Source organism: Mandrillus leucophaeus, unplaced genomic scaffold (genome assembly GCF_000951045.1).
Source record: "Mandrillus leucophaeus isolate KB7577 unplaced genomic scaffold, Mleu.le_1.0 Scaffold249, whole genome shotgun sequence".
NCBI lineage: Eukaryota > Metazoa > Chordata > Mammalia > Primates > Cercopithecidae > Mandrillus > Mandrillus leucophaeus.
Window position 1 is genome coordinate 2,030,687 of NW_012102576.1, and position 24,214 is coordinate 2,054,900.

At 40.1% G+C, this 24,214-nt stretch overlaps 1 protein-coding gene across 1 annotated transcript in view; it reads right to left on the reverse strand.

The window, feature by feature from the left end:
* The window catches only part of STYK1 (serine/threonine/tyrosine kinase 1), a 54,036-nt gene extending 31,673 nt beyond the window's left edge, over nucleotides 1-22,363 (reverse strand). Inside the window, exons 1-2 of the mRNA XM_011983372.1 lie at nucleotides 22,279-22,363; nucleotides 15,623-15,789 (exon numbers count right to left, since the gene is read on the reverse strand). The gene's annotated coding sequence lies outside the window, so the exon portion shown is untranslated. The remainder of the gene's footprint in view (nucleotides 1-15,622; nucleotides 15,790-22,278) is intronic.
* Between the last annotated feature and the right edge of the window lie 1,851 nt (nucleotides 22,364-24,214).

Consider the following 24,214-nt stretch of genomic DNA (forward strand, 5'->3'; position numbering starts at 1 on the left):
ACCATCCTTCTGCAATGTATCTGCTTTTTAAATCTTAAATTGTCCATTGTTCTATTCTTTTTTTGTAAATTGCTTCATAGTTTTCAAATTTAAAAGGTCATATGAGTATTAAAGTGGACGCAGCAGATTTTATACTATTCTTTTCCTAGGCTCTAACAACCAAAATGTAAGTCAGAGGTTCTACTTGAGGAGCTTTTTAAAAATCCCATTGCCTGGGATGCATCTCAAACCAATGAAATCAGAATCAGATTCTGGGAATAGGAACCAGGTATTGAGATTTATGTAAAGCTCCTAAGGTAATTCCAATATGCGACCAAGTTTGGGAATCCTGCCTTAAACCCTTGTTATCTCCTTTTCTTAATTCATCCAGAGAAAATTCACTAGACTCTAATTTATTAGATAAGATTCTACATTGGCATCCACTATTCTAGTTCTCTCTCTCTCTCTCTCTTTCTTTCTCTCCCCCTCCTCCCTTCATTCATCTCTCCCTCATTTGTATGTAATCTTCAGCAAGTGAGATCATTTCCCCGGGGTTTAATCCCTAATCTGTAAAATAATGGGTCATAGTCTTGCACAATGTAATCAGAGATGTTTTGACAGCACAAATGAGATAAATCATATGAAAGTACTTTAAAGTTTTAGAATACAAATACAAGTATTTCAGAAATCCAAGGTAGAATTGTCATATTCCCCACATCCTTCCCTCTCCTCTCATGTAGACATGCGCAAGGCCATCTCTTCTGAAGTACCCTTGCTTCCTGAAGTAAAGCTTTTCTATGGTAAATAACTTGAGGATCTGTTAAACTCTTAAGGTTTTGGTATTTCTTTCACAGACTTTCAAGCAAACTTTACTTAAGACTGTATCATTTGTCGACCACACTTTTTATCTTGTCTTATATCACTACTTACAGTTTTTAGAGAGAAAAAGGGTTAACGAGTCTACACAGAGATAATATGAGATGCACTCTGGAAAAAAATCTAAGATAAATGAACTTTAAAATAATGCTATTTTTGCACACCAATATGGTCTCCAGTATGATGAGGTCCTGACAGTAATCTTCACTTTGGCTTCAACTTCCTTCTGCTCTGAAATTCATCTTGCTTTCCTCACCTAAATATTTCCCAATAGGAAGTTCTAGGAGAAATGCTTGGTTGAAAGGAAGAAACTTCTCCTGAAACACGGAAAGGAGTCAGGAGATCTCACTTATAACACTGGCTCAATGACTTCCCGTGTGACCTTTGGCAAATCAATTAACATATCTTTTCTTTTTTTTTTTTTCTTTGAGAGAGAGTCTCGCTCTGTCGCCCAGGCTGGAGTGCAGTGGTGCGATCTTGGCTCACTGCAAGCTCCGCCTTCCGGGTTCACACCATTCTCCTGCCTCACCCTCCCGCGTAGCTGGGACTACAGGCGCCCAACACCATGCCCGGCTAATTTTTTTTTTTGTTTTTTTCAATAGAGATGGGGTTTCACCATGTTAGCCAGGATGGTCTTGATCTCCTGACCTTGTGATCCACCTGCCTCGGCCTCCCAAACTGCTGGGATTACAGGCGTGAGCCACCGCGCCCGGCCCAATTAACGTATCTTTTCTAGAGAGTTGCATGTAAAGTATTTGAGATGTATAACAATCAGTACAGATATGAGGTATTATCATTATTTATTGATAGCTCATGAGGAGTACTCAAGAAAGTAGAACTATAATGACACTAAGATATATAAAATATATTTACATATGAGAATTCAGAAGTGTAAAACCTGAGAAAAGGTGGATAAGGGTTTTTCTCTATCATCTTAAGCAAGAAATTTAATACCTTATATCATTTCCTCAAAATCCAGTCCTTGCAGTCCTTTTAGTAGAATCTGTGCATCCTGTATATTGACAGAAACAGTCAGAGCTCCTGGAAAATCAAGAATGGTAGATGTGCCCCTACAATGATACAGAAAGCAGTTTAAAGCAAAGGTATATGAATAATGCTAGCAATACCTGCTACCCTCGTGGATTCTTGACTTGTCCTGGGAACAAAAACGTGGCACTGCATTAATGTTTAAAGATTGGTCTTGTTGGAGGCATTTGAACCAGAGCAGCTCCATTTTGAATAGGGGCTGGGTAAAACAAGGCTGAGACCTACTGGGTTGCATTCCCAGGAGGTTAGGCATTCTTAGTTATAGGATGAAACAGGAGGTCAACAAGATGCAAGTCACAATGGCCTTGCTGATAAAACAGAATGCAGTAAAGAAGCCAGCCAAAACCCACCTCCACCAAGATGGCCACAAAAGTGACCGCTGGTCATCCTCACTGCTCATTATACACTAATTATAATGCATTAGCATGCTAAGAGACGCGCCCATCAGTGTCACGACAGTTTACAAATGCCACAGCAACATCTGCAAGTTACCCTATGTGGTCTAAAAAGGGGTGGAAACTTCACTTCCCAACCCTTTCCCAGAAAACTCATGAATAATCCACCCCTTGTTTAGCATATAATCAAGAAATAACTGTAAGTCTACTCAGTCAAGTAGCCCACACTGCTCCTCTGCCTATGGAGTAGCCATTCCTTTATTCCTTTACTTTCTTAGTAAACGTGCTTTCACTTTATGGACTCACTCTGAATTATTCCTTGAGCAATGTCCAAGAACCCTCTCTTGGGGTCTGGGTTGGGACCCCTTTCCAGTAACATCTTCCGGGAAACCATGAAGGGACTATACTGAGGAAAATTCTATGGACCCAAAGGAAATAGACTACAGCACTGCCAATTGGCCAACTTTAGGTAAGGTGCGGGATATGTTTTGCCCAGGCAAAGGATCAGATGGGGTTAGAGGTCGAACTTAGGAGAGTATCTCCTAAGACAGAGAGGGTTAAGGTCCCTCCTAATAAAAGGCAAGGATGCTTAACGGAACTTGAGTTTGAGGCCCAATTTAGAAAGGTTAGAGTCCGTCCGAAGATTTAGGGGTTAGAGGCCCCTCTCAGCAAAGTCCTTCTTGGTTAAAAGTGGATTTGACACTATGGGATGTTAACTGCTATTCTCTTTGGATTAATCGGCCTTGCACTCTTTGCTGACAGCTTTGGGTGACAGGATTAGGCATGTACAGGATCACCAGACATGGGGAGCTTTTTTCTCCCCAAAGGGGGAAACTTGAGAGCTTATGGGACTGCTAGGAAACATCCTTCACTACTGACAAGTGGCCACCTGGGTCTTTCTCTAGTCTCCCTGAGCTCCTTGGCTTCCCCACCCCACCGTAGGCAACACTTTTATCCCTTCCGATTTCTCTCTCTGTACAAACCAGTTGCATGAATGGTAGAAATCACCAGCTCTTGCAACGTTTTGATTAATGAGTAAAAGAATTCACGATGCTAGTCTTAACACTGTAGCGAATCTGGTGTATTTTGTGCTTTGAATTTGTCTTTCTGTGTTATTCAGTCATAAAGGGGAGGTACCTTGGGATAGAACACAGGCTTAGGACTCCATAAGCTGGATAGGGTTTCTCTCTCATCTTGTTTTACACCCTTGGGAGCTTGACCTTGTAACCACGTGGCAGTACTTTCTCTTAGTCTCTGCCATCCAGAGGACAGCAATTTTGGAGTTTATGACATAGTTAGCTCTAAAAATTGTTTTCAGCAGTTAAAAGCCTTCATTGGCTCAAAACTGTCTGCTCTAGGCCCTTTCTGGGAAGGCAATGGAAACCTGCCAATGCTGTAGCTTAGTAGTTAAGACTTTGTCTTTTCACAACGGCATCCCTGGTTCAGGGTTCAATTTCTGGTTTAGGGAATTAGTACTTTCTGGTTGATATTTGTGTGATCTTTGCCATTTGTTGATTTTATTCCCCTCCATGAACAACTTCTATCTTCCCTTCTTGAATCTTCCTTTCTCCAAGCTACCTTGTAGACTCTAAATCTTGTAAAAACTGCTAATCACTTCTTTTAAAATACTGGTACACTTGTGATTAAGTCATAACCTTAGTGAAGGCTTATCGGTTTCATCTGGGAGGTTACTTTTGGTAGAGCTTAAAAGCCAGAAAAATGGATTGTTTGGCCTGGCTAAAGTCAGGTAATAAGAGATTTAAGAGTATTTTTTAAAGTGTTATGGTTAAAAGTCAGCTTTAATTAAAAGCAGATATATGAGCTATATGTATATTTAAAAGGTCTTTATAATTTTTCTCTTCTTGGATCTTATTTCTCTGAGGAAAAAAAACTTTTTTCTTCTCAGTTGACTAAATTGTTGATAGGGTTTGGCTATGTCCCCACCCAAATCTCCTCTTGTAGCTCCCATAATTCCCATGTGTTGTGGGAGGGACACAGTAGGAGATAACTGAATTATGAGGGCGGTTCTTTGCCATGCTGTTCTTGTGATACTGAATAAGTCTCCTGAGACCTGAGAGTTTTAAAAGTAGGAGTTTCCCTGCACAGGTTCTCTCTTTGCCTGCTGCCCACGTGAGACATGGCTTGCTCCTCCTCTTTGCCTTCCACCATGATTGTGAGGCCTCCCCAGCCATGTGGAATTGTAAGTCCATTAAAGCTCTTCTTTTGTAAATTGTCTAGTCTCAGGTTTGTCTTTATCAGCAGGGTGAAAATGGATGAATACAGGGCCGGGCGCAGTGGCTCACGTCTGTAATCCCAGCACTTTGGGAGGCCAAGGAGGGCGGATCATGAGGTCAGGAGATAGAGACCATCTGGCTAACATGGTGAAACCCTGTCTCCACTAAGAATACAAAAAATTAGCTGGGCGAGGTGGTGGGCACCTATAGTCCCAGCTACTTGGGAGGCTGGGGCAGGAGAATGGTGTGAACCTGGGAGGCGGAACTTGCAGTGAGCCAAGATCATGTCACTGCACTCCAGCCTGGGCAACTCTGTCTCAAAAAAAAAAAAAAGAAAAAAGAAAAAAAAATGTATGAATACAATTGTTTTTCTCCATTTTGTCTTCTTGCCACTCTTGATACACATGAGGTGATCTAAAATAATTTCTAACAGCCTGGGAGTCCTTGGGAAAAGCAGAGGAGTTGCCACAGGTCCTGTTTTGGAAAAAAGCTTCTGTTTTCCTTATGAAACCACTGGAATTGAAAGGGGATAAATAAATCCTTCTCAAAATCTAATGCTGTGTTTCATTTTGTATTGTGTTATCTGATGGTTTTGACTTTTGTGGGTATCAGAAATTACTTCTCATTATGAGAGAGCTTTGGTTTGTAATAACTAGGAAACATACTTTTAGGGATGGCTAATGGAAGTTATGGGGGGAGGATACTTGGCTCTTTGCATGTTTGAATCAGAGAAGCATACTCTTAGCCACCTGGAAGATATGGAAGTGTCCCCATTGCCACACTGAGAGATAAGAGTCCCAAAGGATGTGGACTGATTTCCTCTTTTTAGGGATTCAACATCTGGTATAAAAATGGGACCCTTAATTTTTTTAAATCTGTTTTGCCTTCCAGCTATGCCTGCCTATTAGGCTCTAGAAATTACATGCTTTCCTGGTCCTGTTCCTCAAAGGGCTCCTCCCTGAAGCCAGTAATTCAATTAAGAAACTTAAAAATTGGCAAATGAAAAATCTTACAACTATTGGATCTTCTGTCTGTTGTGTATTCGTATGTGTTGTATGTGTAATGTTTATATATGAAAGAGCTCTGACTAATTGGTTTAAAAATAATAAGCACTTAAATCAAATATTTTGTCAGAAAAATAAAAACTGTAAGGCTTTTTAGTTCATGCAACTTTAGTAAGCTTTGGGAAATAAGGACAGTTTTAAAGATTATTGGTAAAATAAAAACGTCTTCCAAATTTAGACATTTGATCTAAATTAGGCAGATAAGATATTAGATTTACTAAATGCTTTAAGGTCATAAACTGCTTATTTGACTTCTGAAAATTGTTTGGTATACCTGCTTTAGAGACATTAGATTCTAGATAAGTCCTGGGGATATGTAGAATTCGCCATGCCCCCTGGCTATGCTGGAAAGAATCAGATCTTATCTTGTACTTCTGTCTGGTGTCCTAAGCTTCACACCTAGTACCTAATTAAAATCACTTACTTACCAGGTTTTTCACCAAAAATAAAAGTTGCTAAGAGTTAACATTGTAACATATAATCGAGACTACTGGAAAAACAGTTTTAGCATGCAAGGTGTGTAAGGAAAGTGAAATGTGTTTTTGGTAAAAGATTATAAGAAGGCATGGGAATGTGAATTTTTTTTAGCCTAGTTTAGAAGGCTAAGGGGTTGTAAGTATTCTTTATCCTGAAAGTTTGAGCAAATTGTGGAAGATCTGTGAAAAATTAATCTTGTGAAGGAAATTCTGTGTGAACATATTGGCTAAAGTTAAAGGGGTCTTATTCAGTTTTTCTGTAAATTGAACATTGGAATAAAAGCACAACAGGGTGTTCTTAGAGCACTGATCTGCTCCTTAACAAAAATTTGTAAAGAGTTTAAAAAGGCTTACGGGAATCTTACCTTTTGGTCTAACTGCTTAAGATTGAATAGATTTGTCTGTAAGGTTTTATTAAGAATTGGGATTGACATTAACAGTACACTAATGCAAAGGGTAAAATCTGGCTTTCTCTCTTGAATAAGATTTTTGTGTCATATTTTTAAAAATGAAATTCTGTTTGCCTTTTGACTAAACTATAAGAAAAAGACAGGAAGGAAAAGAGACATTGTGTGGAAAGCTGTCTTCCCTGTATTAATGAGTAAAGTTTTTTGTCTTTTTACAATTTTTGAGTTATCATTTTGGCTAAATGAATGACTTATGGTGACCTGAGATTCTATGTTTGTCATATCAAGTGCTTAAACCTTCGATATTTGACAAACTTTCCAAAATCAAATGATAAATTATGTCTTTTTCTGACCTAATTAATCTTTTCATATTAGGTCCTCTAAAGTCCAGAAGAGCCATATTTGGCTTAATGTGGTATAGAAATCTATAGAAATCATACAGGAAGCATTATAAAATATAAAAGTATGTTTGCCTTTCTTTGGGCTATATTTGAATAAATACGTTCTTGGTTATGTGTTCCAAAATTATGGGAAGCTCCTATAATTCTAATATGACTTAGTGTATTGTTAGTAATTATAATTGTTACATAATATTATTGTGTGCCATAGAGGTAACCACATTTCCTTGTCAATCATGTCTGACTGTGACTGCCCTAAGACTTTTTGTCATTCACAGACAACTGTTGTCTTGTTTTGATCCTCTTTTAAAGGTGCCTTATAATCAGCAATAGGACTTTGACAGGTGCTCTTGAATGCAGGTTTCTGATAACTTTGGAGATTGTGACATTAGGATAGAGGAGAAAACTTTCATGATTCTCATGGAGAGCTGAAATGTTATGAATATCAAACAGAACAGGAGTTAACTGCATGGATTGAACTAACAAGGAATGACTGAAATAATCATTTTGTGACTTTTTGCTTAAAATATTGCTAATTCTTTGCTTTGTTTTTCAGAGTGAAGAAAATTTTTGGGTTTTCTAAGCTTGTGCAATACTCCTGTAAAGAAAATTTTAGAGCATATTTCTCTCTGATTTCTCCAGAATTTGGAAACTACTTGTGAGTACGCTTAACTTACGGCAATATAGTTATTTGCATAAGTGAAAAAGAATGCTTTCTTTTGCAACAGGACACAATTGGATAAACTTTTTATTACCAAGTCTTTGACTAGAATAGCGTGCTTTCCTTTAAGGAATTAAACTTGACTTACACAGCCAATAAAAGCTCCTTGGGAAAACTGGCCTCATACCTTGTCTATGCAGTCCCTGTACAGGGTTCCTGACCTCTGGTAAGTGAAGAATGTCATTTTCTGATGGGCCCAGGAGCCCCAAGTTATCTTGGGACCTCAAGAGGAGGGGAATTTATCCAACTCATAGGTATTTTATGGTACAAAACTATGGCTGAGCTCAAGGAGTTTTTAAAAACTCTTAACTGAAATTCCTGATGGCATAAAGTTTCATCAGAGATAATTTAAAAAGAACCTATGTGAAAAGTAATTATTCTTGCTGAACTTCATATAAATAATCAGGCCAAGTATAATACTAAAGCTTACTTTTGCAAACAAATCAGTTCTATTATGATTTGTCTTTAGTCAAAATGAGGAGATAGAAAAATTATGTTTCAAGAACTATGGTACACTTGTTGTTAGATTCTAGTCCCATCAGTTTTTAGTTTTTTTCTGCAATTTAGACTGACCCTGCCTATTCCTGTGAATCAACCAGTGATCTCTGACTGCAGCTCAGAAGAAACAAGATGGATGGGTAATATAAAAATCTGGATTAGTATTCTAATTCTGGGCAAGTACTGGAATCAGTTAGTGACCCCATATCATCTTGGTTCCAACAGTTGCCCACTTCACAAAAAGCCTTGTTAGTTTACTTAGGATAATTTTGTTTATTTTGCTCTACTCTTGTGGAATATATTGTTTTTGCACCCTTTGTGTAGGAATGCAGTATAAGCTTACTGAATATTTTCTTAAATTGAACACTTATTAATATTCCAGATATTATCTTTTGTGGGAAATCAAGAGTTATGAATGGCCATCTGCATATTGATGCTTTCTGACCAAGCTTCTCTCTACCCTGAATACAAAAGACACTGATAGTTAGGCAGCAATATCATTGCCACTATTCAGCCTGAAGAAGTTACAGAAGATGGATCTTCATCCCTCTACAACCCTTAGGATTAAGGGTCCCCTTGTAAAGGAGAGGAGAGAAATATGTTAGAGGCATTTGAACCAGAGCAGCTCCATCTTGAATAGGGACAGGGTAAAATGAGGCTGAGACCTACTAGGCTGCATTCCCAGGAGTTCAGGCATTCTTAGTTATAGAGTGAAATGGGAGGTCAGCCCAAGATACAGGTCACAATGACCTTCCTGATAAAACAGAATGTGGTAAAGAAGCCAGCCAAAACCCACCTAAACCAAGATGGCCACAAAAGTGACCTCTGGTGGTCCTCATTGCTTATTATACACTAATTATAATGTATTAGCATGCTAAGAGACACTCCCACCAGTGTCAAGACAGTTTACAAATGCCATGGCAACGTCAGGAAGTTACCCCATATGGTCTAAAAATGGGGGAACCCTCAGTTCTGGGATTTGCCAATCCCTTTCCCAGAAAACTCATGAACAGTCCACCGCTTGTTTAGCATATAATCAAGAAATAACTATAAGTATACTCAGTCAAGTAGCCCACACCACTGCTCTGCCTATGGAGAGCATTTCTTTATTCTTTTACTTTCTTAGTAAACTTACTTTCACTTTACTCTATGGACTCGCCCCGAATTTTTTCTTGAGCGAAGTCCAAGAACCCTCTGTTGGGATCTGGATTGGAACCCCTTTCCGGTAACAGTCTGACCTTTACTTTTTGAAATGAAATACTAAAACTGTCTCAAGAAAAAAGTAATCTTCAAATCAGAACAGGAGGAGAAACATCATGAGTTTATGACCAAAATTCCAGAGGAACATCTTGGAAAATTTTTGCCTAATTTTTACTTACATTAAACAACAAGTATATATTAAGTATCGTTAACCATTCCTTGCTAGTCCCCATCTGTCTCCTCTAACATATTTTTGGACCTTTTCCCAGGACCCAAGTAAGAAGGCAAAATTTAGATGTTATATTCTCGATCCATATCTTCGCCGCCTCCTCTTGGACAAAACCCAGACTCTTTTCACACATCGGCATGGAGCAGAGTCCAGCCAATAAACGGAGTGAAGCAATCTGCTTTGGAATCCACCCTGCTCTGCTCTTCCTTAACTGACATTTGTGTTGTACACAAACTTCCTCGATACTGGTTTTGATTCCCACTATTACCTAGTACAGTTTATTGCACACGGTTATAACAGCAAACATTTATACTGTGGTAGTCGTGTGTTAGGCACTCTTCCAAGCACTTCACAAATATTTAGTCATTTAATTCTACCAGATGAAGAAACTGGGGCACAGAGAAGTTAAGTAAGTTACTCCAGACCACACAGCTAGTAAGCAGTGAAGATGGATTCCAACCCAGATCATTTGGCTTTAGAGTCCATGTTCTTAAAATCTGTCCTATACTGTGTGTCCAGTAAATTCTCAAAAACTAGTATTTTTTTGTAAAATTAGAATTACCTTTAATATTACTTGTTTTTTAAATTGAGATATAATTCATATACCATAAAATTTACCTTTTTAACGTGTGCAATTTAGTGGTTTTATTAGAGTCACAAAAGTATGCAACCATCACCAATATCTTATTTTAGAATATTTCCATTACCCTAGAAAGAAACTCCTACCCAATAGCAGTCATACCCTACTGCTCCCTTCCCCAGCCCCAGGGATTCATGAATTCTTTTCTGTCTTTATGGATTTGCCTATTCAGGACATTTCATATAAATCGACTCATACAGTATGTGGACTTTTGTAACTGGCTGGCTTCTTTTACTTGCAAATGTTTTCAAGGATGATCCATGTTGTAGCATGAAAGAGTACTTCATTCCTTTTTGAGGTTAAATAATACTGCATTGTATGGATAGACACAGAGATTTTGTTTAGCCATTTATCAGTGGGTGGGCATTTGGATAGTTTTCACTTTTCCACATTTATATAAAACGCCGCTGTGGACATTCACATACAAGTTTCTGTGTGGACATGTTTACATTTTTCTTTGGTATATATGTAGGAGTGAAATTGCTGACATGGTAACTCTATGTTTAAATTTTGAGCAACTGACAACTGTCTTTTAAAGTGACTGCATCGCTTTATACTCCCACCAGTAATTTATAAGGAGTCCAGTGTCTCCACATCCTTAACAAACACTTCTTGCTTTTTGTCTTTTTTACTGTAGCCCAACTAGTTGCTGTGAAATGATATCTCATTGTGGTTTTGATTTGCATTTTGATGCTGAGCATCTTCTCATATGCTCGTTGGCCATTTGTATATCTCCTTTGAAGAAATGTACATTCAACTCCTTTACCATTTTTTTTGGTTGGGCAATTTGTCTTTTTATTGTATAAGTACCCAGTATATATTCCAGAAACTAAACCCTTATTAGATATATCATATGCAATATTTTCTTCCATGCTGTTATGTTGTCTTTTCACTTTTGATAATGTCCTTTGAAGCATGATAGCTTCTAATTTTGACAATTTTGTGTTTGATTGCTAGTGCTTTTGATGTGTGTTTAAGAAACCATTGCCCAACCAATATCACAAAGATTTACACTTACGCTTTTCCTAATAATTTCAGAGTTTTAGTTCTTACCTTCAGGCCTTTGGTTCATTTTGAGTTAGAGGTCAAGGTCCAACTTCATTCTTTTGCATGTGAATATCCAGTTGTCCCAGCACAATTTGTTAAAAACACCCGTTTTCTGCTCTTTGTTATTATTAAAGATAGTCTTTTTCAGCCTTATTATTATTAGAGAAAATGTCTCCCTTTGTCCCCCAGGCTGGAGTGCAATGGTGTGATCAGAGCTCATTGCATCCTCAAGCTCTGGACTCAAGGGATTCCCTCTGCCTCAGCCTCACAAGTAGCTGGGATTACTGGCGCGTGCCACAGCACACAGCCCACGCAGTCTTGATTACTGTAGATTTGTCATAAGTTTTAATATCATTAAGTGTGGCTGGGCGCCGTGGCTCACCCCTGTAATCCCAGCATTTTGGGAGGCCGAGGCGGGCGGATCACGAGGTTAGGAGATCCAGACCACAGTGAAACCCCATCTCTACTAAAAATACAGAATGAGCCGGGCACAGTGGCAGGTGCCTGTAGTCCCAGTTACTCGCGAGGCTGAAGCAGGAGAATGGCGTGAACCCGGGAGGCAGAGCTTGCAGTGAGCTGAGATCGGGCCACTGCACTCCAGCCTGGGCGACAGAGCGAGACTCCCTCTCAAAAAAAAAAAAAAAATTCATTGTGTGATTCCTCCAACTTTGTTCTTTTTCAAGACTGTTTTGGCTATTCTGAGTCCCTTGTGTTCTCATAAATTTTAGAATCACTTTGACCATTTCGGAAAAAAAACAAAAACAAAAACGGCTGGAATTTTGATAGCGATTATGTTGAGTATGTAGATCAGTTTGGGGAGTACCACTATCTTAACAGTATTAAGTCATCCCATTGAAGAAAACAATATGTCTTTCCATTCATTTAAGTCTTCTTTAGCTTCTTTCAAGGATATTTGGGATATTTTGTAGTTTTTGGTGTACAAGTAACATTTGTTGATAATAAACTTTATAGTTCCATGGCCTCTAAAGGTTAAACCAGAATTTGTGTGTGATTTGGTGAGACCACAGAATGTTCTGTGTCTGGAAGAATCTGTTCTAGGACAGGTTGGGCGACAAATGCCTCCCAGAGACTGGCCAGAAACACATTCTATGTGAAGTAGCATGGTGTAATACAATGCCACTATTGATCCTTCTCATACCTGGGATAAGTAGACAGACTATAGGGCACTACATTCTATGGTTGTCTTGATGTCAGAACCCAGCTTATTTTCCCCTGACAGACCACAGGGGATGATCTAAATTTCTCAGGTTGTCATAAATTGCAGGGACGAGAGAGTGTGTCCAAAGAATCTGCATCCCTAACTTCCTATTAACATAAATACTTCTATTTATCCATCCTCCTACAGAGACCACCGCTCCCTAGGCACCAAAAATATGTCTGATTGAGATTTAAGTAAAAGCCCAGAAAGATGCAGCCCCCAATATCCCCGCTAAACCCTAAACTCAGGTGTAAAGATGCTAGTACATCTAGCACAGAACAGAGAGTTCTATGCCAAGGATCAATGAACTTCTTTTTGTGAGCAATCTATCTCACACACTATCTGAATATTTATAAACCCACAACCTGTCACTAGTTATGTCTTGTTGATACTGTCAAATTTTTGTTGTCCATCTGTTTGTAGATATCCTAAGGTCACACTTTTATGACCTTAGTTCAAGTGAGCCTGATTCTATTTCCTAGTAAATGTTAACTTAACGAATTAAGAATAGTTCATTTTAATGTCAGCCCCCCAAAAAAGGAGACTTAGAAAAAATGATTTTGGTGTGGGAGGGGAGATTATAATTGTAGTTTTAAATCACATTTGGTTTACCTACATTTCTTTTTTTCTAATGCTGCAAAACTGGAATATTTTTCAAAATTATTCCCATTTTTGTAAAAGAAAACCATTTCACAATAATTTGTGGATATTTTACCAACTTCATACTGCATGTGGAAACTAAATGAAAAGGTGACTTGCATAAGTCAGAAAATGAATCAGAGATCTAATCAGATGTGGCACCTTCCAATCATGAATCCATTATTAGACTGTCTCTAAGTATGAAACATGGGTGAGGAAAAGAGACAGAGAGTGAAATCAAGGTCATTTGGGGTTATGGGAACCGCCTGGGCTTCAAGAAAGAATGCAAACACAGCAGGTTCAACTCTCAGTATCAGAAAGCCATGCCGTTCACACACTGTAAATGAGGTAACCATCCCATGCCTTCTGTACCACTATAATCACACCTCCCTGTTATAGAAACAAAAAACATAAGAACAGCAACCCTGTTGTCTATTTCTTGATCTCTTTGACAAATACACTATGAAATACAGCACATGCTTCACAAATGCCACAGAATGCCCTATGTGTACAATAAGAAGGGTGCTTTGAAAGCAACAACAAAAACCTAACTTCCAAATATACTGGTGGGGGAACTAAGGCACAGAGTTCAGATACCTCCCAATAGTTAATTAGCACCTAAGCATTGTGTGTTGGCATCTCCATCTGGTGCTCTTCCCACTACAATTTCCCACCCTTCATACGGCTGACTGGGATATTCCATCTATTTTTTTCAGTTGAGTTTTGTAGGGATGAGAATGAGGAAGAAGACCCTGGCCCTTGCAATTCACAACGTGCATACACTTTCACCGTTTCTTCTGGGCCTTTGGGATGCACATGTATCTGGACTAGCCTCTGCCAATCTCTACTAGATACATGAAGGCTACAATATTTATATCTCAGTTGTGTTTTCATTGATGGGGCTTTAGAATATTCTAATTAATACTCTGCTTCCTTTTTCTTCCTTAGCCAGAACTTGCTCTAACTTATACTAAGATATCAGCGCCAAGGAAAGTTAAAGGAGTCAGGCCTTGAGCCCTGTGAGGAAAGACCACAGAAGTAGGAGTCAGAGAAGCCATGTGATTTCACATCAGATGGGCTGGATTTGTGGAATTGGAGAATAAGTCTTATAGAATAAATCTGACCACAAGGAGGTCAGGATCAATTTTCAGCATTCCAGTTTCCTCTCTCCTCCTTCCTTGAACCATAAGCCAAACCTGTTAATTCTACTACTAAAACAAGTCCTTTCTTGCTGTTATAGCGTCTAACTGGTCGGAAGTGGTACTAAATTTGGGCCCCGGATGAAGAGGTGTCAAAGAGCTGCAGCCTTCACCTCTCAGGCTCAAGTGATCCTCCCATCTTAACCTCTCCAGTAGCTGGGACTACAGGCGTCCACCACCATGTCCAGCTAATTTTCATAGATGAGGGTCAACCAGGAGCTTTTCCTGTCTAGGCGAAGCCAGCCTGATCTGACTTAACAGAGACTTTGGAGAAGTTGATTCTAAGCCTTTTTTCACTGACACAAACTAGGGGTGACTTGACATACAATTGGTCCTGATAGCTGACTATTGTCAGAAAAAAAAAGTACTTGAGATCAACTTCTCTAAACATCAAATTAGCACCTTTGGCAAGTATTTTTCACCACTTATTTGGTAGCATAATATGAATATAAAATAATCCTGTCCCCTAACGTTGTCCAACACAAACCCTGCATTCATCTCCCACAACACAGTACATCTGGTTAAATCATTCAATGTCTGAGTGTGCAACTAAAACCAATCATTTCAAGGCTTTTTCCAGAAAGGCATCTGACTTCATATGTGGATATTACATGTTGATATGGTTTGGCTCTATGTCTTCACCCAGATCTCACCTCAAATTGTAATCCCCATAATCCCCCCATGTCCAGGGAGGGACCTGGTGGGGGGTGATTGGATCATGGGGGTGGTTTCCTCCATGCTGTTCTCGTGACAGCGCATAAGTTCTCACGAGATCTGATGGTTTTATAAGGGGCTCTTCCCCCTTTGTTGCCTTCACACGCTTTCTCTCGCCTGCCACTATGTAAGACGTGCCTGCTTCCTCTTCTGCCATGGTTATAAGTTTCCGGAGGCCTCCCCAGCCATGAGGAACTATGAGTCAATTAAACCTCTTTTCTTTATAAATTACCCAGTCTTGGATAATTTATAGCAGTGTGAGAAAGGACTAATACACATGTGTATTACTAAGATTTTTCTATAACCACAATGTATAGTTTGAAATACATTCTTTTCCCTTAAACCTTTGGCATCCACTACTGTGTCCTTACTAGAATTCTAACTTAGCCTAGAATTATATACATATAATACTTTTAATTTAGATCAATATTCTAAAACTATCATATTTCTATATATTGTTATCTAACAATTTTTGAAAATATACTTAAATGTATAAAGATGCGGCTAGTTATTGAGGTTATAAAAGGTTAACAGCTACAGAGGAAAAAAACTAAAGCAGGTTTCCTTTTCATTTTTTATTTTGGCCAGTAATTTAAAGCATAAAAGTATAAATTTTGGGTCATAAAAGTTAAAACACTACCTTCAATTTGCTCTGACCATGGCAACTGTTAAGAATTAGCGGTCAGCTGGCCTCCACGGCTCACTTCTGTAATCCCAGCATTTTGGAAGATGAAGGCATGAGGATCACTTGAGGCCAGGAGTTCCAGGCCAGCCTAGTTAGCAAGGGTCTTCAGCAAGACCCTGTCCCTTAAAAAAAAAAAATACAAAAATTAGCTGGACGTGGTGGCACACGCCTATAGTCCCAGCCACTGGGGAGGTTGAGATGGGAGGATCACTTGAGCCTGAGAGGTCAAGGCTGCAGCAAGCTGTGATCATCCCACTGCACTCCAGCCTGGGCAACAGAGTGAGACTCCATCTCAAAAAACAAAACAAAACAAATTAACTGTTGATACTCCTTGTTGTCACTATGCCAAGAAGGGTTATTGTGAAAGAGAAATATGAGAAAACTGATTGAGATGGCTTTCACGGAAGCACATAATACTCAGAAGCTTGGATACGACCTAGACTGCTGGGGGCTAAGGAAAGAGTGAGCATCAGGAAATGTTCGTGCTTCCTGAAGACTCACCCTTAGGAGGTAGTATTCACAATATGATAGGGCTGAACTCTAACTGCCCAATTCAGCAGAAGGTATAGGGAGAAAAAGCAAGTGAAGAAGGCCACCTGGGCTGAGGAGGGTTCTGCAGGAAATGAGGTCTTAAGCCAACGGATGGATAGAAACCCCTTACTCCATCCCCATTATTTTTTCCCTATCCAGAGGTTACTATCTCCTCTGAACTCTAAACTGTCTTATTATTCTGGTTAGAAATCTCAAAGAAATTCTGCGAAGTTCAAAAATAAAAGACTTTTTTTGTTTGTTTTTTAAACCTGGAAGAATCTCCAGCAATTTCCCAGTCAACCTCTACCCTTCATTTTTAAAAGGAATAAAAATAATAATCAAACAACTAAGGACCCCTGAGGTAGGTGCCTTGTTGTTTGCTCACAAAGACAGAGCTTAAAACAGATTTCAGATCCCCTGGACTGAGAGAGGACTCTGTCCACTCTACACTGATGTCTGTGTCATTAGCTGCTGCTGCTGCTGCTGCTGCTGCTTCTTTTTTTTTTTTTTTTGACAGAGTTTCACTCTTGTTGCCTAGGCTGGAGTGCAGTGGCACGATCTCGGCTTACTGCAACCTCCGCCTCCCAGGTTCAAGCTAATCTCCTGCCTCAGCCTCCCGAGTAGCTGGGATTACAGGCAGCTGCCACCATGCCTGGCTAATTTTTTTTTTTTTTTTTGTATATTTAGTAGAGATGGGGTTTCACTATGTTGGCAAAGCTGCTCTCAAACTCCTGACCTCAGGTGATCCGCCTGCCTCAGTGTCCCAAAGTGCTGGGATTACAGGCGTGAGCCACTGCGCCCGGCCGGCCATAATTAGCTTCTTTACCTTTGTGCATATTCATTCCCTTCTACTTTCACTTTCTCCAGTTAGAAACTATGCCAAGACATGATATGCTAATACCCAACCTACTTATTCAGTACTTAACCAGTTTGCCTATTATTATCTGTTTCTTCCCAACAAGACTGTAATTTCCTGGAGAGCACAGTCAGCTTCTTTAGGTCCCTCATTAGCACAGGCCAGAAGTAGGCACAGAACAGTAGCTACATCTAAATTCAGAAAGCATGTTGAAGAACTGGAGACTGGCTGAGCCTGGGCTGGTGGGGAGGACAAAAATGAAGTGGCAAAGTAAGAAGAAAAAGCATGAAACCTTCATGAGAATAAAAATTTAGGGACCAGTTATTTTGTTCACTGCTGTATCCCTAGCACCAAAAGCAGTGTCTGGCATATATCGGAATTCATATGATTGTTGAATAAATAAGTAGCTAATTCGTCCATGAAAATACCATTGGATCTGCAAGAAATTTTTGTAGAAAAACAACCTATAGAAACTAATGGGGCATAAAGAATTAAACTACAATACTAAAAGTACAAGGGGGAATGGGGAGTAGTTTTTAACAGTAAATATAGCAAGTCCATGGTACCCAGGTTTCTGCTCAATAGGGACACATTTTTTGTTCCATCATTAAGCAGGTTGCTTTTCTTCAGATAAAATATTTTAAGCTCTTTGCTATCTATAAACAGCAGGCAAAACATCGAGCCTTCAGAATAAAAATAAGATAATATACTCAATAAAGAACACCATATACAAAAATCAACTCAAAACGGATTAAAGACTTAAATGTAAGATCTGACACTAAAAGTACTAGAAGAGAACATAGAGAAAAGCTCCACATCATATTAGGATAGGCGAGGTTTTTTTGGACATAAACCCAAAAGCACAGGCAACAAAAGCAAAAATAGACAAAGGGGGTTACATCAAACTAAAAAATGTCTGCACAACCAAGGAAAAAATCAACAGAGTGAAGAGATAACCCATGGAATGGGAGAAATATCTGAGAAGTGATTCATGTCTGGTAAGTGATTAATATCCAAAATACATAGGGAACTAAAACAATAGGGGGAAAACAAATAACTGTATTAAAAATGACAAAGGACCTGAATAGACATTTCTCAAAAGAAGACACACAAATGACCAACACATAGGTGAAAAAATGTTCAACATCACTGATCATCAGGGAAAATGCAAGTTAAAACTACAATGAGCTATTACCTCATACCTGTTAGAATGGCTATTACCAAAAAAATGAAAAATAAGTGTTGGAGAGGATATAGGGAAAGGAGAACGCTTGCACACTGTTGGTGGGAATGTAAATTAGTACAACCATTAGGGAAAACAGTAGGAAAGTTCCTCAAAAAATTAAAAGTAAACTACTGTATGATCCAGCAATCCCACTATTGGGTATACATCCAATAGTGATTTGACTTTTGTATATGGTGTTCTTTATTGAGTATATTATCTTACTTTTATTCTGAAGGCTCAGTGTTTTGCCTTCTGTGTATAGATAGCAAGAAAATGAAATCAGCGTGTCTGATTTCAGACATACTGCTGTCTGCCCGCCATGTTTATTGCAGCATTGTTTACAATAGCCAAGAGATGGAATCAATGTAAATGTCCATCAATGGATAAATGAATAAAGTATAACTACATATAGTATAAACACAATGAAATATTATTCAGCCTTTTGAAAAATGGAAATTGACAACATGGATGAACCCAGGAGACATTATGTTAAGTGAAATAAACTAGGCACAGAAAGAAAAATATCCCATGATCTCACTGATATGTAGAATCTAAAAAAGTTGAACTCATAAAAGTAGAGAAGAGAAAGGTGGTTACCAGAGGTTGGGGGACTTAGAGGGGTTGGAAAGATGTCAGAGGATATGAAAGGATTCTTCCTAACAAGGAGGAATAAGGTCAAGAGATCTACTGTACAACATGGTGGCTATAGTTAATAACTATGTATTGTATTCTCGAAAATTGCTAAGAGAGTAGATATTAAGTGTTCTTACCACAAAAATATGTGAAATAATACTCTGTTAATTAGCTTAATTTAACCATTCCACAATATACACATATTTCAAAACATGTATATGATAAATTATATATATAATTTTTAATTTTTTAAATTAAACATAAATTTTAAATATACATATAATAAAAATAAAGAATGCCCAGTTGGGAAAGCCCAGGTATAGTAGGCAGAATAATGGCTTCCCAAAGATGTCCATGTCCTAATCTCCAGAACCTATGAATATGTTGATTTTTAGTAGTGTTGAAATAGCGAAGGGGAATTAAGGTTACAGATGGAATGAATCAACTGACCTTAAAATAAAAAGATTACCCTGGAATACTCAGTGAGTTCAGTGCAGTTACAAGAATCCTTAAGTGTGAGAAAGGCAAAAGTGTGAGCATCAGCATGAAAAGACATGAGAAACACTCGACCGGCCATTCCTGGTTTTGAAGATGGAGGAAGGGGCCATGAGCCAAGGATGGTAAGCAGCCTCTAGAGACTGGAGGAGGCAAGGAAATTGATTCTCCCTTAGAACCTCCAAAAGGAACCATCCATCTGGAGACCTACCCATCCATTTTTACTTCTGACCTCCAGAACTGTAAAATAAAACTTTATGTTGGGTTAGGCCACCACCTTTGTGGTAATCTGTTACAGTGGCAACAGGAAATGTATAAACTCAGGTTAAAAGAAAACAGAGCTGCAAAATCACATAACTCCTGGCAGAACTTCGGAGCACATGTTGGTTGGGACTGGTTGTGAGGGTTTGGGAAAGGTGGGAATTAGTTTCTGCCAGAGACAACTGAAATAGATGCAATGCTCAACTAACTTGTGCATGATTAAAGACTTTAGTTGTTAATGGGTTGAACTATACACCCTCCCAAAATTAATATGCTGACATTCTAACCTCCAGAACTCATAATGTAACTTTATTGGGAGATGATAGTGCAGAGATAATCAATTAAAATGAGGTAATTAGGATGTACCCTAATCCAATAAGACTAGTGTCCTTATAAAAAGGGGAAATTCAGGGGCCGGGCACGGTGGCTCACACCTGTAATCCCAGCACTTTGGGAGGCCGAGGCAGGCGGATCACGAGGTCAGGAGATTGAGACCATCCTGGCTAACACAGTGAAACCCCGTCTCTACCAAAAATACAAAAAAAAATTAGCCGGGCGTGGTGGCAGGCGCCTATAGTCCCAGCTACTCAGGAGGCTGACGCAGGAGAATGGTGTGAACCCAGGAGGTGGAGCTTACAGTGAGCTGAGATCGCGCCACTGCACTCCAGTCTGGGCGACAGAGCGAGACTCCGTCTCAAAAAAAAAGTGGGGGGGAAATTCAGAGACAGATATATACAGGGAGAATACCACATAAACATGAAGACAGCCATCTACAAGCAAAAGAAAGAGGCCTGGAATAGATGCAGCCCTCATAATACCTTAGCTTTGGACAGCTAGCCTCCTGAACTGTGAGACAATCATTTCGTTGTTTAAGCCAGAGGTCACCAACACCCGGGGTGCAGAGCGGTCCGGGGTGCACAGCAGGAAGTGAGAGGCAGGTGAGCCAGCAAAGCTTCATCTGTATTTACAGCCACTCCCCACTGCTGTCATTACCTCCTGAGCTCCTCCTCCTGTCAGATAAGCCACGACATTAGATTTTCTTTCTTTCTCTTCCTCTTGTATTTTTGGTGGAGACGGGTTTCACCAAGTTGCCCAGGCTGGTCTCAAACTCCTGAGCTCAGGACGATCCACCCACCACCTCCTCCCAAAGTGGTGGGGTTACAGATGTGAGCCACCGTGCCCGCAGGCATTAGATTCTCATAGGAGTGTGAACCCTATTGTGAACAGCTCATGTGAGGGATATAGGTTGTGAACTCTTTATGAGAATCTAATGCCTGATGACGTGAGATGGAACAGTTTCATTCTGAAACCATCTCCCACCAACCTCATCCGCATCTATGAAAAAATTGTCTTCCACAAAATCAGTCCCTGGTACCTGGTGCCAAAAGCCATGCAGTTTGTAGTACCTTGTTACAGCAGCCCTAGCAAACTCATACAGTAATGCAGGCACTGAAAGAAAACGCGTATGATTTTCATTGAAGCAAATACTTCATGATGTCTCATTGAAAGACCTAGCTGCCGCCTAGCTAGCTGTCAATGGAGACTCCGGTATACTGGGGGGGAAAAAACGGGTAGACAGCACAGAGTTTCGTTTCCAGGTGTATTTCAGTTGAGCTGTGCTGCACATTATAGTAACTCGACTCCTTTATTGCCACAACTACTTCCCACCCAGTGGGAAGGAAGTGTGGTCTCATAGGTATAAGAAAGTCCAATGTGGAGAGGACTCATTACAGAAGGAAGCAACAATCGCATAAATGAAAGAAAGAAAGAAGGGAGACAAAGCGGGGATGAGGGGTTGATAGAGAAAAATGAAAGAGGAAAAAAGACGTTAAAAAGACACTAAAAATACAAAAATATTAGCCGGGCGTGGTGGTGGGCGCCTGTAATCCCAGCTATTTGGGAGGCTGAGGCAGGATAATCGCTTGGACCTGGGAGGCGGAGGTTGCAGTGAGCCGAGATCGTGCCACTGCACTCCAGCGTGGGTGAGAGAGCAAGACTCCCTCCCCCATTCTCCCCACCCCCCAAAAAAGAAAGAAAGAAAACAGAGATTTAGTCAACGAGGGATAGCACATCACGCTGTACCCTTTTTAATCATGGTGATTGATATCTCATTTAAATACCGCAACAACCCTGGAAAGTAATTCCCGTATTTATGCTTTGCAGTCGAAGAAGCTGATGCTGAAAGCAATGAGCCCATGGTCTGAAAGGCTATGCAGTCCTCTGACAAGTAATTCCTGTAAGCTCATTCTTTCCCTCCCCCTCTCCTGATGGCCCCCTCTCCAGGAATAAACAGAGGCCCCCCATTCCTGGGTTTTCTCATGTTTCTCTCTGCACCAAATCTGCTGAGGCAGGTTTAGTCCCTTACCATATAAAAACACAGAAGCCAAACCCCACAAGATGCTTGTTCCGAAGAAACACAGGTTAATTCACTTGGTGATTTCTGTTTGTTCACATAAACACAAACAGCAGATCACAACCGTTCCGCTCCCAGCCTCTTCCCTTCTTCTCCCTCCCCAGCTGCAAAGTCCACCCCCAGCTGCCTCGCCGCCATTCCCCTCCCACCTTCTTTACCCTCCCCGCCGCGCCCGCCCCCCATGCCCCGTTCACTACCGTGTCCCTCCTGTGGTCACTCCGGTTTCAGGTGGGACCGGCCCAGTCAGAGGGGAAATAATGACTGGCTCGGGTAGGGCAAGGTGTGCCAGCCTCAAGGAAATGCTTTTCAGTCCCTCCTTCCCACTGCGGGGCGTGGCTGCCGGCAAAGGATGGAGTTCGGGCGGGCTCCCGCGAAGGGAAGTCTGCGGGCTCCGAGGTTTCCGGGACTCGCCACACGCGAGCCACAGGAAACCTCTGCTGAAACTGTAAAAGCTGGACTTGTTGCTGATCTACAGTGATCGCTAGATGCCAGGTATCGCGGAGACTCCAGTCCAGGTGAAAACGGAGTCACGATACAGGGCAACAGCGCCACCTCACGGCCGGTCCCAAAGCAGCGGCCTCCACTGGCGCCTGAAAATGGTCAGGATTCACATTCAGGTGGATTATTCCGCGCCAGGAACGTTCTCCACCTGAAGGCTTTGCCGGGGTGTTCCAAGGTAATATTGACGGGCCGGGAGTGGTGGCTCACGCCTGTAATCCCAGAATTTTGAGAGGCCAAGGCGGGTGGATCACCTGTGGTCAGGAGATCGAGACCAGCCTGGCCAACATGGTGAAACCCCGTCTCTACTAAAAATCCAAAAATTATCCGGGCGTGATGGCGGACGCCTATAATCCCAGCTACTCAGGAGGCTGAAGCAGGAGACTAGTTTGAACCCAGGAGGCAGAGATTGCGTAGAACCGAGATTGTGCCACTGCATTGCAGCCTGGGCGACAGAGCAAGGCTTCGTCTGAAAAAAAAAAAAAAAAAAAAAGATAGTACTGATCACTGCGGAGACGTGGGGGAACCTATAAGGAATTAATGGGAATTAAAATCCCAAGATTAAGTAATTGATCATTCATTTAGAGAGCACGCACTCACACACACATATATATGTATATGTATATGTATATGTGTGTGTGTGTGTATGTGTATCCCATTATGTCCTGGGTTCTCCTCTGGGGAAACAGTGAACAAATTAGTTGTGTTACCTGCCCACATGGAAACTAAAATAATAGAAAATACTTAATAGATAGCTGAAGGAATTCTGTTAGATATGAACACCTAATACAAATTCTATTAAAGAAATATGGGTCATAGGAAACTTGAATATGTCACCAGTTTGTTCAGCATTGAACGCATACGAAACACAAACTGACATTCATTAGAGCAAAAAGAACTTGGGTGCAATGTAATGTGGAATATTTAGAGATTGAGATATGGCAATTCTCTAGAGCTTTCTCTATTGGCATTTTCATTTCCTTTAGGGCTTTATAAAAACAGGATGAATTGTACTTAATGCCACTGAACTGTTCATTTTTAAATGGCTAATGGTTGACTTTATGTGATGTGAATTTTACCTCCAAAGGAGAAAGGAAGACATCTCATCAGTTAGTTGTTCTTTCCATCCTTTATGTCATAAGTGATAAATCAAAGCCAAATGAACTCTTTGGAACTTCGTATTATGTAATTTTCTACTCTACCTCCCCAAGCATGCTCCTTGATGACAGATAAAGTGGTTTACTCATTTTTTAAATTTCTGCAGTGTATTGCTAGATACTCATTCTGATGCACAGAATTTTGTTTAAAATCTCGTTACTGTTATGGTAATAGAGGTTATAACCTCTAGGATTAAAAATATATATATATGGTACAGAAAGGGGAGGCAAAATTTTACTTTCCAATTTTGTTGAGCAAATCAAATAAATTATGCATTAAAAACATTTCGAGATAGAGAAAACACTGGAAATGGTAATGCCGAGACACGGAAACAACTAAGTACCACATAGTCTGAGTTAAACAGCAGAAATACACAATGAGGTACATATGTATAGCTAGTCCCACACATTATACTCATTAATAAGATGGTTAGAATATCCATTATTTCTCTTTTCTCTTCAAGTTTTCATTCCCTTG